The 15,445-nt window shown below is 47.5% G+C and overlaps 1 non-coding gene and 1 pseudogene across 1 annotated transcript; both read right to left on the bottom strand.

The window, feature by feature from the left end:
- Positions 1-3,157: 3,157 nt before the first annotated feature.
- On the bottom strand, positions 3,158-8,017 carry LOC148002673 (microtubule-associated serine/threonine-protein kinase 2 pseudogene; annotated as a pseudogene).
- A 17-nt stretch (positions 8,018-8,034) lies between these two features.
- LOC120095747 (small nucleolar RNA SNORA17) lies at positions 8,035-8,166 on the bottom strand. The gene has a single exon (XR_015633802.1). It is a non-coding gene; the product is annotated as a small nucleolar RNA SNORA17 (small nucleolar RNA).
- Between the last annotated feature and the right edge of the window lie 7,279 nt (positions 8,167-15,445).

The following is a 15,445-nucleotide window of genomic DNA, read 5'->3' as shown; positions in this document are numbered from 1 at the left end:
CCTAATGAGATCATGGGTAAGCGACCAATCAGGTGTGGATGCGCCGCGCTAGGGTGTATATAAGCCGCGCCATGCGGGCGCGCAGGGCTCTCCTTAAGATTTAATAAAAGTTTTGGCTGCCGCAAGGATTTGTATGTCCCCGCGTGTTTTCTTGCTGGCGAGGTCTAGCGTGGGACAGTATACCATGTGCGTTTTTCTATACTTGGGTTACCTCTCTCAGGATGATATTTTCTAGTTCCATCCATTTGCCTGCGAATTTCATGAAGTCACTGTTTTTGATAGCTGAGTAGTACTCCATTGTGTAGATGTGCCACATTTTCTGTATCCATTCCTCTGTTGAAGGGCATCTGGGTTCTTTCCAGCTTCTGGCTATTATAAATAAGGCTGCTATGAACATAGTGGAGCATGTGTCTTTGTTGTATGTGGGAGCATCTTTTGGATATATGCCCAGGAGAGGTATAGCTGGGTTCTCAGGTAGTGGAATGTCCAATTTTCTGAGGAACCTCCAGACTGATTTCCAGAATGGTTGTACCAGTCTGCAATCCCACCAACAATGGAGGAGTGTTCCTCTTTCTTTACATCCTGGCCAGCATTTGCTGTCACCTGAAATTTTAATCATAGCCATTCTGACTGGTGTGAGGTGGAATCTCAGTGTTGTTTTGATTTGCATTTCCTTGATGACTAAGGATGTTGAACATTTCTTTACGTACTTCTGAGCCATTCGATATTCCTCAGCTGAGAATTCTTTGTTTAGCTCTCTGTACCCCATTTTTAATAGGGTTATTTGGCTCTCTGGGGTCTAACTTCTTGAGTTCTTTGTATATTTTGTATATTAGCCCTCTATCAGATGTAGGATTGGTAAAGATCTTTTACCAATCTGTTGGTTGCCATTTTGTCTTAATGACTGTGACTCTTGCCTTACAGAAGCTTTTTATTTTTGTTGTTGTTGTTTGTTTGTTTTGTTTTGTTTTTTAAAAAGAAGAGTTTATGGGATTAAAAAAACCTTAAAATGTGAGACCCCCCACAGACTACAGAAGAACTTGTGGTAGAAATATGCTGATACTGTGGTCAAACACAACAGAGCAGTTTTAACAAGGAATCCAATGAAAAGGAAAGTGGTGTGAGGCATTTGCAGTGTCAAAAGGAAGATTGATAAGGATCACGAGTTAGTTCAGTCAGTGAAGAGCTTTCCACGGAACCACCAGGAAGCTGGTACCAGATTGGGCACCATTGCTATGACAGAGCTGGCTACGTATTTTTTGGTAGAACTGAATGGCATTTGAACTTGGGCTAGAAAATCCAGAGTTATGAGAGCTCAGTGGGCCATTCTGCAGGAGCTTGGCTGGCGGGTGAGGATGCTGAGAGCAACACAGATGACAGCCTGGCTTGTGAAGTCTCAGAGAGCTTTTACAGCTTCTTAAACATTGGCGTCATTAAGTATTTTGAATTAAGGCTCTGTGGCTCTGGTTAGTTGGTGCTGATGAATTAGCTGTGATTAACAAGAAACCAGAATCACTAAATGAAACCTTTGCTTTGCTGGGACCGTTGATGTCGGTCATCTGGAGCTGAGAAGTTAGTGGTGGTTAAGAAGAAACTGGCATCATTGAAACGGAATCTTCCGGGAGTATTTTTTCCCCAAAAGCCCTGGTCCAGAGTGGACCAAAGCTGGATCTCATGGCAGCAGCTGAACTTGGTAATAAAGAGTCTCCCAGGTAGTATCAGTTTGGAAGGCATAAAGCGCTCATGGAGATCAGCTGAGGCTTAGCACTGTGAAAGACCAAGAGAGGCCATCGATGAAGGAGCAGCCTCAGTAGCAGGGAAAACCCCAGGACTGAAGGAATCATGGAGATAAACAGGCCTGGCACCATGGCGCAGGTTCAGAGACCCTGAAGAGAGACCAGGAGAGGTGTTTGGTGAAGGTGCAGCTCAGTTTCCATGGAGACGCCAACACTTTGAAGATGCTGGTACCACAGGATAGCCAACAGGATAACCACAGGTGTGGAGGTGAGCTGGCCTGAGACTAGAAGACAGGATATAGATGCTGTGAATGACAACCAGAGAAATGCAACTGTGAGCCTACTGGAACCCATAACACCACGAGTAAATCTCACACAGTGGACACTGAATTTCTTACACTGTTGGAGTCTGGTTTTTGTGATTGTGACTATATCCTGGGCCTTTCATCTTAAGAAACTATGTCTGTCTGTCTATCTATCTATCTATCTATCTATCTATCTATCTATCTATCTATCTACCATCTATCTATCTATCTATCTATCTATCTATCTATCTATCTATCTATCTATCTATCTATCTATCTGTCACAGGAGTCCACAGTTAAGATACTTTGGAATTTTAGAGACTGGATACTTTGGAAAAGCTTTGGATGTTTCAGAGAAACTTCAGATATTTTATGGAAACTTTGAGTGTTGAAAGAGCCTTTGGATATTTCAAGGAGATTGGACTTTTAAACTATTTGAATTTCTAGAGTGTGAGACTTTTAGAAATTGGAATGTTTTATATTGTGATTTAATATTGACAAGTCACTTTGGGGACTTGTCTCAAAGTTCAAGGATAAGGAAGGAAAAGTTCTAGGTGAACGGTGATGAGTTTTTGTCAAGTTGACAAGGAGTCAATTTTGCTAACTGGTTTTGTGTCGACTTGATTCAAGCTGGAGGCATTTGGAAATGCCTTAACCTCAGTTAAGAAAGTGTCACCAAGCTCAGCAGTTGTGGTGCATGCCTTTAATTCCAGCACTCAGGATGTAGAGGCACGGAGATCTTTGAGTTTTGAGGCCAGCCTGGTCTACAGAGGGAGTTCCATACAGAGCGAGTTCCAGGACAATGAAGACCACACAGAGAAGACCTGTCTCAAAAAAGCCAAAACTAAAACCAAAACCAAAACCAAGACTAAGTGCCCCCATCTGATTAGTCTGTGGGCAAACCTGAGGTTCAATTTCTTCATTGCTGGTTAATGTGGGAGAGCCCTGCTCACTGTGGCGGTGTGAACTACCACTAGGGAATTCAAATGAAAATGGTCCCCATAGACACATATGGAGTGCACTATTTGAAAGGCTTTCTTGTTTGTTTGTTTTTTGTTTTGGTTTCCAGGAGGGTGGAACAAACAACTGCTGTGTTTGCTTTAAAAGCATCTGGTGTTAGTGCTGATGCTCTTGCTGGCCTCCAAGTTCTTGGCTTCTTCAGAGCAGACTGGGCCAGTTTTCTGGGCTCAGGGGGTAGCCTCTGCATGGAATGTCCTGCCTCCTCTGGCCTAAGGAATCAGGCACTTTGGTGTTGCTCAGGGATGGTTCCTCTTTCTCCATTTGTTTACGTTCAGACTCCCATAGCCAGTTCTGGCTGGAGACCTCAAGAAGCAGATGGGTCAGCCCAGGGATACTTGGTGGCTGTGGCTTTTCCTCCTCAGGAGACAGGTTCTTAGGGAGAGTTGGAACTGTGGTTTCCAAATCTTGGGAGTTAGCTGGTTTACCTGTCCCTGTTACCTTCTTGTTTGTGGATGCTCTGTCTGGACCCTCAATAAGGAATTTCCAGGACCATGTGCCTGGCTTTCCAGAGGTGGAGGTGGACGCAGAACAACTGGTAGGGATAAGTACGTTCTGAAGAGTTGGGACGAAGTGCAGCTAGGGCCTGTGTGAGGAGCTGCTGAGCCTTCCAGCAGCCTTCATGGGGTGAGGTGGGGGGCTTGTGGGTCCAGACCTGCTCAGGGTAGGGGCTTATAAGGAGTTGGTAGCTTCCTCAAAGGCTTGTGGGCTCCAAAGCTTCCTCTGGGAGAGCCCAGGAACTTCTATTCGGGGTGGGGGTGGGGAACCTAGTAAGACCCTTGTCAACAGACCAGAGAGTAAAGGACCCTGGTTCTTTAGATCCCTGTGCAAGAAGGTGTCCTCTTCCTTACCCTCTCCTGAACCTTTAGGGAGTAGATTCTGGCTTGCTTCTGGGTGGGGCAGGGAGACAATCTTGGTTTCTATGTGACCTGGCGGTTCTCAGGCTTCCTCAGTGTCATCTTCTGAGGAGTCTACTACCCGGATGGCTTCTTGTTTTTGCAGTGACTCTTTGTGTTCAGCTCAATCCTGCCGTAGGGTTCCAAGGGCCCGTGAAAGGAGCAGGCTGAAGTGGCCCTTTCCCGGATAGCACACTTCTGGTTCCATCTACCTCCAGAGGGCTGGCTTCCCTGGGTGTCAGTTCCTTCTTTAGCTCTCCTCAGGGCAGGTCGAGACTATGCTTTCGGGAAAGTGCTAACTTCTCAGAAGCTGCCAGTGCAGCCGCTAGCTTCTCGGCAGACTGTAGTATCCTCTTAAGTAGCAGAGAGCGGCTCTGCACTCTTGGACCGTGAGAGTTGCCGACCTAGTGGATGAGACAATCGAAGTTTGGTAGGAAAGGACTGAGACCCATGGACAGACAAGGGTTATGGGAAAGGCTGAGGGGAAGCCGCTGCTGCTGGTGGAGAAGGGATGCGGGCCAATGGTGATAGTGGGATGCTGCCTGCTGAGTTGTGCCAGGGTGAGCGGTACTGGTGTTGGAGCTTGGGTGCCAGACCATGAAGGGAGCTGGGCCGTGCATGTCGGGAGCCAGCAGGAGAACTGGGCACACTGGAGCTGGGAGAGCTGCTCTGTGATGAATTCCCTCCTTCTGAGTACACAGTATCTGGGGCTACCAGGTAACCCTGAGGAGGAGATCGGGGAGAGAGGCTGTGGCTATGTGTAGGAGAGCCTGGATCACTTTTCCCTGATGACAAAGGGCAGTTAGGGGAAGAAAGGCTGTAGCAAGGAGGCCTGCTTTGTGATTTTTCCGGAATAGGGAACTTCTTTTTTGGCTTTCTTGCCCATCCTTACCCCGGCTCCGTTTGCTCCTTCAGGCCAACTTGGCTTTATAGGGGCCTTTTCTAGCTGGCCCCACTTGGATAGATGAGTTTCCAAGGGTGTTGTTGAAATTTATACATTGTTTCCACTCTTCAGAACCAGCCCCACCAGTTTTGGACTAACCCATGCACAGGCTCACCATTGACATGGATGATGAGGTCATCCTGACGAAGCCCAGCTTCACTGGTCTGACCACCGTCCTCCACATGCCACACCATGTGCTGTTTACTGTAGACATCTGAGTCACCCTTGTAGACATGAATGGTCTGCAGGGTGAAGCCATACTTCTTGCCAGCTCAGCGGATGATGATAGGAGGCCTCAGGCTGCTGAGGGCTGGCAAGAAGTCCCTGCTTGGAGTAGAGTCCCTGGATGATGTATTGGATGACTGAGAATGTAGGGACTTGGGGCTGGCCAACAGTGAGCAGGCATGGTGTTCTGAAGGAATGAGGAGGGAAAGGGCTGTAGCTGAGGCTGACTCGATTACTTTGTTGACGGGGTGTGTGGAAAGCTTCTCTATAGAGTCCCCAGAGAACAGCGGTTTTTGGGCCCTATGCACAGCTAGGTCACTGATGGCTTTGGCTGCAGCTTCCTCATCTAGTTGTGGGGTCCCAGAGCCATGGAGATGGCTTCCTATTGTTGCTTCCTAGGGATGCTACTGGTCTCCTCAGGGCAACGAGGCACATCTGGGAGGCCTGAACAATGGTGTCGCACTGTCATTGGAGGACTGGAATCACTCTCTGTGTGGGATGACTCAGACACAGATAACCGTTTCTGTAATATCTCAGGGGACCCAATCACCCAGCTGCGGTCTTGGCCCTTCAGTCCCGTCAAACCATCTGAGTGATCTTCCTTTTCCTCACTCAGGCCACGCTTGGTTGGGGGCTGGTGTCCAGTGTCCCTCAAGCAGAGAAAGCCTCTTTGTGGCCTTATTGTAAGAAGTGTGTCACTGGTTTCAAATGTCCAAGCCAGGCCCAGCGTCTCTCCCTTTTCCTGCTGCCTGCTGATCTGGATGTAGAGCTCTCAGTTTCTTCTCCAGTACCGTGTCTCTATACACTGCTATGCTTCCCACCATGGTGATAATTGACTGAACCTCGGAACCTTTAAGCCATCCCCAATTAACTATTTTTCCTTTATGGGAGTTGCTGAAGTCATGGTGTCTCTTCACAGCAATAGAAATGCTAGCTAAGATAGGGTTTTAAAAAAAATAAAAAAGTAGGCTGAGGAAGCCAGGAGAGGAGGCCAGCCAGCAAGCAGCACCCGTCCATGGCTTGTCTGCATCAGGTCCTTGCTCCAGTTTCCTGCCTTGTGAGCTCCTGTCCTGACTTTCCTCAGCAGTGAAGTGTGACCTGAGAGTTGTAAGCCGAAATAAACACTTTCCTCCCCAAGTTGTTTATGGCCACGTTGTTTTTAATCACAGCAATAGGTACCCTAACTAAGACACCATGTCTTGGAGGGCTATGGTCAAGCCTCATCTTGAGACAAAATATATTGCTTAAGATTGAGCTACTCTAGAGTCTTGATACCGAGGAACTGCCACAAATAAGGGAACTTGAGATCTGTCTGCCAAAGTAGAAGACAGCAGAAGGAGGCAGAGACGGGGAGGGACACACATGAACACATGGAGAAGCCTAGGCGTCAGGAAGCTGACCAACAATGAATAAGGATCGCTGGTCCCAACTCAGACACCCGACAATTACTATAGAGTCTGACAGGTGGAACCTGAGGTCAGCTCAGCTCTCCGGAGTCACCCACCTGACATGAGGTTATATCTGGCTGAATCAGAAACTCTGACACACCAGCTGGGTACCTAACTTTCACTGCCTCATTCCTCTAACAGTGTAGTTAAAGATAAGCAAGTGATGAGAAAAAAAAATGGGGGACTGACTGTTGGAGAAGCCTGTTATTAAGGTAGCAGTCCTCCATGATCAGATGGCCTTCTGAGCTTGGGGTAAAACGTGGGAGCTCCCTTTCTCAACAAGGGTTCCTTGCTCTGCCTGTCTTTGTCAGAGAGCATCCCTGAACACAGGTGTCTGCCCTTGTCTGAAAAGTGACCTTGTATAGAAGTCTCTGCAAGGCTGTATAACTCAGCACACATGTTCCGCTCTGGCTTCCTGCCTGTATGATAATTCGGTGCTGTATTATAACCAGTCAGCCCTTTCCCCTTGTTTGATGCTGTGACCAGTTAGTCCTTTGCACCCTTACCCCTAAAAGCCCTTATAGACACATCCCTGAAACAGTAGACTGTCTCACTGTAGCAGTCTCTGGGGGTCTTTCTGCTATGCTCACAGCAGTCTGAGCCCTGCTTCCCACCTCTTCTCCCTTTGTTCTCTCAGGCTGGTGGCCAACAGCCTCTGAGGAGAAGGGGGTGGGACACAACTGGCCTTCTTGTATACCTATATGTCAGAGCTTTCCTCCCCATGCTCCCAGTACTCCAAAGAGACAGTCTGTCTTGGATGGAGCAGGAGCCCTATTCTGAGGAGTCTGTGGAGGTATGGAGAGCCTCCCCAGGCCCACAGACTCTAGAGCTAGAAGGCGATCTTCCGTCCATTTACATGGTAACCTCATCTTCAGAGGACTTAGAAGCTGCCTCAATGCTTTTTCTTTGCCCCTACTGTGATTTCCTCTCTTAACTTACTATTATTTTAGTAGTATTTTGAGTTTTTGAGAAAGTGTTTGTGTCTTAATTTTATATTAATGTATTCTTATCTATATTTTTTTAACTGGACAATCAGATTTTAAAAAAATACTCAGCTCAGCTCACCTGCAGACCCCACATGCAGAGCCAGCTCTACTGTGCTGCCTAGGCATCGGGCAGGGCCTCTTCTCCCAAGTGCTGCGGGTGGTGAGGTCAGGGCTACTTTGCTGCTCTCAGGCCCCAAGGACCAGCTCTCCCACAATGCCCAGGCGAGAGATGGGATGAGTTCTGCATAACCCTCAGACGCCAACATGTCCTTCAGGCCAGACTAATCGTCATCTCAGGCTAGCTCCCTATCTGGGCACCATGGTGCAGGTCTGGTAGTTGTTGAGAGCTCACTCCTTACCTGGGCCCACCATCCCAGGTGAGATTCTTCCAGTCGCCAGCTTGCTCCACAACCTGGGAGCCCATCCAGGCCTATGCGACACCGGACTGGTGGTAGGCTCATGCTCGATTTTCTCAGGGAATGTTAGATTGCTGATAATCCAGATGTCTACAGGTCAGAACACTGATCACAGACATAGCCTCACTCCTCTTTGTCCCCCACTGATGCACACATGACACTGCAGCCACACCTGCAACACCTCCAGGGGCACAGATTGTTTTTTAATCCTTTGAGTTATTCTCTCCCTTGTCATGATATTCTTCTCTATTCTTCTTTTCTTAATTAACCTCCCTTATGCTTTACCTTCCTCCTTTCCCTCTCTTTATTTCATCATATTTTTATCTTTTAAAATATTAACATTTAATATTTTTATTTATTCTTTGAGAATTTTATGCATGCATACATGTATTTGGGGCATGTTCACCCACACTTTCCCTTTCAACTCCTACCAGATTCCCCTCTCTTGACTTCATGTCCTTTTGTTTATAATATAACCCTCTGAGAGCAAATGATGCTGCCCATATACACATAGACATGTGTTAGGGTTTTATTGCTGTGAACAGACACCATGACCAAGGCAAGTATTACAAAGGACAACATTTAATTGAGGCTGGCACACAGGTTCAGAGGTTCAGTCCAGTATCATCAAGGCTGGAGCATGCCAGTGTCCAGGCAGACACAGTGCAGGAGGAGCTGAGAGTTCTACATCTTCATCAAAAGACCTCTAAGAGAAGTCTAGATTCCTGGCAGCTAGGAGAAGGGTCTCCAAGCACACCCACACAGTGAAAGGCACATTTCCTCCAACAAGGTCACATGTACTCCAACAAGGCCACACCTCCTAATGATACCCTCTGGGCCAAGCACATTCAAATCACCACATTCCACTCCTTGTCCCCCATAGATTTGTTCAAATACATGAGTCTGTGGGAGCCATACCTAGCCAAAGCATAATGAAAAATCACTTTAGTCCAACTTCAAAACTCTCATAGTCTATAAACAGTCTCAACAATGTTTAAAGTTGAAAGTCTTTTCTGAGATTCAATCACTTAATTGTAATCACCTATACAGTCAAAATCGAGAAACAGATTACATATCTTAAGCATCATTATGATGTACATTGTGATTCCAAAATTTCATAGTGAGGAAATACAGGACCAAACAAACCCCCCAAACAGGTGGGCAAACTCCATAGTCTGCATCTCATGGCTGATGTCAGAGCAGCCTTCAGATCTCCAACTCCATTTTCATCTGTGTTGACTAACAATCTTCTTTCTCCTGGGCTGGTTCCACTCCCTGTTAGCAGCTTTCCTCAGCAGGTATCCCATGACTCTGGCCTCTCTAACATCTTGGGCAACTTCATCTTCACAGCTTCCTGTTGCAATGTCTGGGATCCACACACAATCTTCTGGGCTTCTCAAAAGGGCTTGAGGTCACTTCTCCAAGCTTTGCTCTCTGTAGTAATCTAGGCTTTGGTTGACTCCACTCCATTGCTGCTGCTGTTCTTGATGGTCACACCGTGGTACTGGTATCACTCTCAGCAACAGAGTCTTCCACTCTGGATAGCCTGTTAAGCTCCGCTTATAGCATTCCATGGCTTTCCAAATCCAAAGTGCCAAAATCCACATTCTTCCAAACAAAAATATGGTCAGGCCTATCACAGCAATACCCTAGTCCCTGGTACTAACTTCTGTCTTAGTTAGGGTTTTACTGCTGTGAACAGACACCAGACCAAAGCAACTCTTATAAGGGCAACATTTAATTGGGGCTGGCTTACAGGTTCAGAGGTTCAGTCAATTATCATCAAAGCAGGAGAATGGCAACATTTAGGCAGACATGGAGAAGGAGGAGCTGAGAGTTCTAAATCTTTATCAAAAGACCTCTAAGAGAAGACTAGATTCCTGGCAGCTAGGAGGAGGGTCTCCAAGCACAACTCCACAGTGACACATTTCCTCCATCAAGGCCACACCTCCTAATAGTGCCACTCCCTTGGCCATGCATATTCAAATCCCCACAGGCTATCTACTGGCATATGGTCAACCTACCAGGGGCCACATTTCTAAAGAAAACTGATTCTCCTTCCCCTAGCAGCCATTAGTTGTCAATAATGCTTCAGCCAGGGGTGATGACTCCTCTGCCCCTCTTTTATCCTTGTCAGGGATGTGGACTGGCTTGATCTTGTCCTGGTCTTATTTAGGTAATCCAGCTGCTGTGGCTTCATGAGTACAATGTTCTTGTCATGTCCCGAAAACAATGTTTTGCCCCATTCCTCCTTGACCTCTGGCTGTTACAGTCTTTTTGATCCCTCTTCCGCAGCCTTCCCTGAGTCTTGTGAGGGCTGTGATATAGACGTCCTATTTATGGCTGAGCATCCTATGGACACTTATTCTCTGCACTTTGACCAGTTGTGAATTCCTGTATTAATCGCCACGCATAGAACAAAGACTGTCATTGGACGAAGCCTGACAGCTGCACTAATCTACACTCTAAATAACCTTTTTGAAACGTCATAGTACATCTGCTCCTTAGTTTCACAATACTCTGCATTGCTTTTGCTGTTTGCTGTTCTGTGGTCATTGATACTATACTAGTGAGCTTTAATCAATTTTAAGTATGTTTTCATGTCTTGTTTGGTGCATGTAGTGTGGCTGTTGGAGAAGTTTGCTTTCTCCTTTCTGAGAGGATTGAACTCTCAGAGTAGGCTGCCCACCGAGAAGATCCCCCCCAAAACCAGAAGAGCAACTCAAACCAACAACAGATGGACAAATTGTGACACAGAACTGCAAAAGCAGGACAGAATGAAGCCTCCAAGAGATCACAATCCCTCAACTACTAAATCCAAACATACTGAGATGCTTGAAATGTTAGACAAATGGCTCAAGGTACACTTCTTAAAAAATAATGTCTGGTGTGATGGTTAACGTTGGTTGTCAAGTTGGCTGGCTCAGGAGCTGATTGACAAGGCCACAGACTACAGACCATCTGCCACACCTGCGGGAGATGTCCTTAACCAGTTTAATGGAAGTGGGAAGATCCATCTAAACGTGGGCAGCCCAGATAAAAGGAAACCAGTGAGAGAGATATCACTGCTTGTTTGCTAGTGCTAGTGCAACCATTCACATGGTTGACACCTTGCTGCTGCTGCTTCTGCCCGCTGCTGCTACTTCTGTCGTCAGCCTTCCAGTGTGAACTGAAGATCAGTGGCTCCTCAGGAATCCGTCGGCTGCAAAGTGGAACTGCTGAGGTGCCCGGCCTCATAGATTGATGGACTGCAAGGTTTTCAGCAGTGCCATTGTAAAGGCAGCTATTGCTGTACTAGCCACATGTAAGCCAGTTTAACGAATCCCCTTTTGCTATATAACTGTTCAATTGGTTCTGCATCTCTAGAGGACCCTGGCTAACACAGTCAGTAAGATACCAGGTTCTAAGTTGCTGTTGTGTGATGTGGTAAAGGAGAAGTGTCAGGATCCGGAGAGGAGAAACTATTCCAAATGAAGAAGGGGAAAGCGAATTTCAGAAACTTATGTCATATGTGACAGGACCGCTAAAGAATGCAGAGACACGAAGGCTGATGCTCTGAGGAGACTAGAGCCCAGGCAAGCAGTGCTTTCGAGGCACAGCTTTCCAGCAGAGCAGGAGGAGAGCACCTGCACAGCCTGGTGGCCTTGATAGACGGGCCACAGTTTTACTACAGGACCAGCCCACAGCTCTCACAGGCCCCCCTGTGGATTTTCCTGCCCCTAAGCTGATGGGATGGGTCATCAAAGAAAAAGACTTATACTAGTCCAAAGAGCTGGGGCACCCTTTGGGGCTGAGTTTAGAGAACATTTGTAAGTCAAGGAGCCTGAATGTAATCTGAGAAGTATCCTTGGGAGATATTTTCCTTTGGTTATCGCACTGTGCAGCAAGATGCCCAGGGGACTGAGATGCCTTAGGAAGGTCATGCAGGGAGAGGAAAAACACTCAAACCTGACACCAGTCAGAGGGAAAACTCGTCTCCTGGGAAGAGACATCTCTTACTCTCGGCATATTATCTGGCTGTGTGTATCTGCATTTGTTTCCATCTGTTAGAGGAGGGAGTTTCTCTGATGATGGATAAGCAAGGCAGTAGTCAGAGTATAGCAGAATACCTTCACAAGTCACTTCATGGCTATGCTTCTTTAGCAAGGCAGTAGAGGTTGGTTTTCCTATGGACGCATATTCTCCACCAAAGCAGCATTGAGTATGGACCCCATCTTATGGTGTGGGCCTTCACCCAAAGCAGATTAGTGATTGGTTACTCCCACAAGCTTTGTGACACTAGTGCACCACCGAATCTTGCAGGCAGGTCACTCTTGTAGATGAGAGAGTTTGTACCTGGGTCAGCGTTGACCTTTCTCTTTTGGTGTGTAGACCACCATGAACACTAGGTCAGTAGGGATGTGTAGGTTAATGGTGGGGTCTCATTTCTGCTCTGCCACAGGGCTCGGGTTACTTGAGGAGGCAGGACGTGGGAAGTGACCATGCTTACACCACACCACTGCTGGGCAGGTGTCTGGGCTGTGGGAAGCAGCAGGACACCACTCCGGGGGTGGGGCAGCGCGGTCTGAGCATGGGACACAGCTGGAGTTGACTTGGGGACACCCCCCCCCCCGTGAAGCGGCTGGGGCTGTCGGGTTCTCAGGCTTTTGGACATCCAGACACCGCTGGGACGCTGCAGAAGAGCTGAGAATGAAGTAGGGGCCCACGGGCTCACCGGCCTAAGGGGCTGGATCTAGCCCGGGCCCGAGGGGAAAGGAGGGGGAGCCCTGGCTGGTCCCGAGGGGAAGAGTCTTTGGCTGGCCAGCTATAGGCTTGAGTTTAGTGGCAGGTGCCACTGGGAGTGCAGGGGGGCTTTCTTTGGGAGAATAGACAGCAGCTCTGTCGGTGAAGGCCTTCTCTGTGGCTCTCCACATGGATCCCAATAAAAAGAGGTAGTCCATGATTTCAAGGCATTTATTGTGATGGCAGACAGTGGATGAGTAAAACTGTACCCTACTTCTCAGAGTGGGCCAGAGATTAAATACTTTTTGCAGGGAGGAGTGTCTGGGCAGGGAAATTCATTGGCTAAGCCTCCAGGCCTTTAGGTACCTCATTATAATGGAGATCTGTCTTGAGCCTATGTGGCTGTGCTCACCACGTCCTCTACCTGTGGAGGAGCTTGGGGCATTGCCCTTTACGTGACTGATGGTCACAGATCTATGGAGGGCTGTGGCTAGTGGCCAGCCTGGTTTCCTAAGAGTCGGGTGAAACATCTACAGTCCCTCAGGGTCTTTCATTGTCCCATAGGGGTAAAGGTTTTATATAGGCACAGCTCGACTTTTCCATGTTCAATGAGCTGTGCAGGCATCGTCTTCAGCAGTGGGGTCCTAACTGTCAATTTGGGAAGAGCAACCAACAGCCTTGGCAATAGACTGGGTTGTTCAGTGGTTTCTAGGAGGTCTCTTTGGCCAATGACTCAATTAGAGGTAACCTATTCTTGGCACTGAAGGCTTCATTTGGTGGTGAGAGATGACTAATTGGGGCTTTGCTTCTTTGTTATTTAGTGACCCTGTTTAGACTTCTTTCATATATTTATATATTTTAAAAAGCTTCTACTGTAATAGGTTTCCATAATAACCCCTCAGCTGTCCTTTAGTTTTAGCTGTCCTTCCCCTTAATTTCCCTTTACTCTCTTCCCTCCCCCTCTCCATTGATCCTTCCATTCCAGTCTCCCCACCCTCTCCTTTCATAAATATATATTCTATTTCCCCTTCCTCGGAGGGTTCTTCTTAATACCCAGTCCCTTATTTTATACTTAACTTCTGTGGTTATATAGATAGCAGTCTGCATATTGAAGACTTAACAGCTAACAGTCCAATATAAGTGAATATATACCATTTTTGTCTATTTTTATCTTCAATAACTCAGGATAATTTTTCTCTATATCCATCCATTTCCTGTGAATTTTATGATTTCATTTTCTTTAACAGCTGAGTATTATTCCATTGTATAAATATGCCACATTTTCTCTATCCATTCATCCATTTATGGGCATTCAGTTCTGTTTCCAATTGCTGGCTACTATCAATAGAGCAGCAGCAAGCACGGTTGAGCAAGTGTGTCTGTGGTAGGATGAAGCGGCCTCCGGGTACTGTCCAAGCGTGGCATAGCTGGATTTTGTGGTACATGGTTATAGGGCTCTGGCACTGAGGTGTTCGTCCATGGAGATCTCTCGCCCTGCTAGATGCGTGGGTACAGGTGAGGGGGAGAGAACTCGGGCAGGGACGGGGAACAGCTTTTGCCGCCCCAGCTGCCGGTCCTTCTTTCCACTGCTGCCTGCCACTTCGGTTGCTCGGGACGAGCTGAGCCAGCAGAAGACTAGCCGGCGAGGGGTGCAGGGGAGATTCTGGTGGAGATTTCAGGGAGAGGAGATCTCTTCCCCAAGTTCAGTAGCCATTTGGCTTTGGCAAGAGAGTTTATCTGTAGCTGGAAGGTCCCAAGTCTGTGGGTATCAGCTGTCATCTGCGGATCTCGGCGTGTGTCTCGGGAGCCTTCAGTCAGATCAGGTGTCTGGAGAAAGGCAGCTTTGTTGTCCCAGGCAGGTCCGAGGAGATGGCTGGATCTGTGGGAGCAGCACTGTAGAAAAACCTGTAGGGTGATCACAACAGAGGAGCAATTCAAAACTTTTTGCACACGTTGGGAAATTCCCCGCCATACAGGGATTCCCCACAACCCTCAGGGTCAAGGAATAATAAAAAGAACACATGAAACCCCAAAAGCCCAACTTCTAAAACAAGGCAACCACCTACCTCCCTAATATACTACAAATGATGGCTCTGACTATTCTAAACATATTTAACATCTATAAAAACTCCCAAATCCCCCCTGTCTCCCTCCATTGGCACACACCAAAATTAACCCCTCCCATCCTAGTAGGATGGCGAGATTCTTTGGATGGAATTTGGAAGGGACCAGACGCCCTCCTTACAATCGGGAGTGGGTTTGCTTGTGTTTTTCCACAGGACCAGCCTGAGCCTATCTGGGTTCCCACAGAAATGTCCAATACAATCCCACCAACCAAGATGGCCCGCCTCTCACTGGCAGACCAAAGATCAAAGAAGAGGAGGAGGCAGAGGAAACACCACATCGAGAGGGACAGCGAGATCTCCTGGAAAGACATTGATGACCTGATGGTTGCTGCCCAGGCCATGTGCCCTCCACAAGCTCCCTCTCCTCTGTTCTCATGGCTGTTTTCTTCATTCTTCATGGTAACTCTGCCATTGTCCAGCCTCCCCCTAGCATTCTCAACACATACCACTGGAGATTCTACACTAGGGAAACCTACGACGAACACAACAAAGTTATAGGAACCCAGGGTTGCCCACTTGAAGGATGTCAGACCAGGATTGAGATCCCTCTACACCCAGACTCCATCTCCACTATCCCCAGCCCTTTCCTCTGCTTTCCTTACTGAAACACTGGCGAATGTCTCCA

The sequence above is a fragment of the Rattus norvegicus genome, chromosome 11 (assembly GCF_021556685.1).
Source record: "Rattus norvegicus strain SHRSP/BbbUtx chromosome 11, alternate assembly SHRSP_T2T, whole genome shotgun sequence".
In the NCBI taxonomy this organism is placed as follows: Eukaryota; Metazoa; Chordata; class Mammalia; order Rodentia; family Muridae; genus Rattus; species Rattus norvegicus.
The sequence above is the reverse complement of the archived record's forward strand: the minus strand, read 5'-3'. Positions and strand labels throughout refer to the sequence as shown.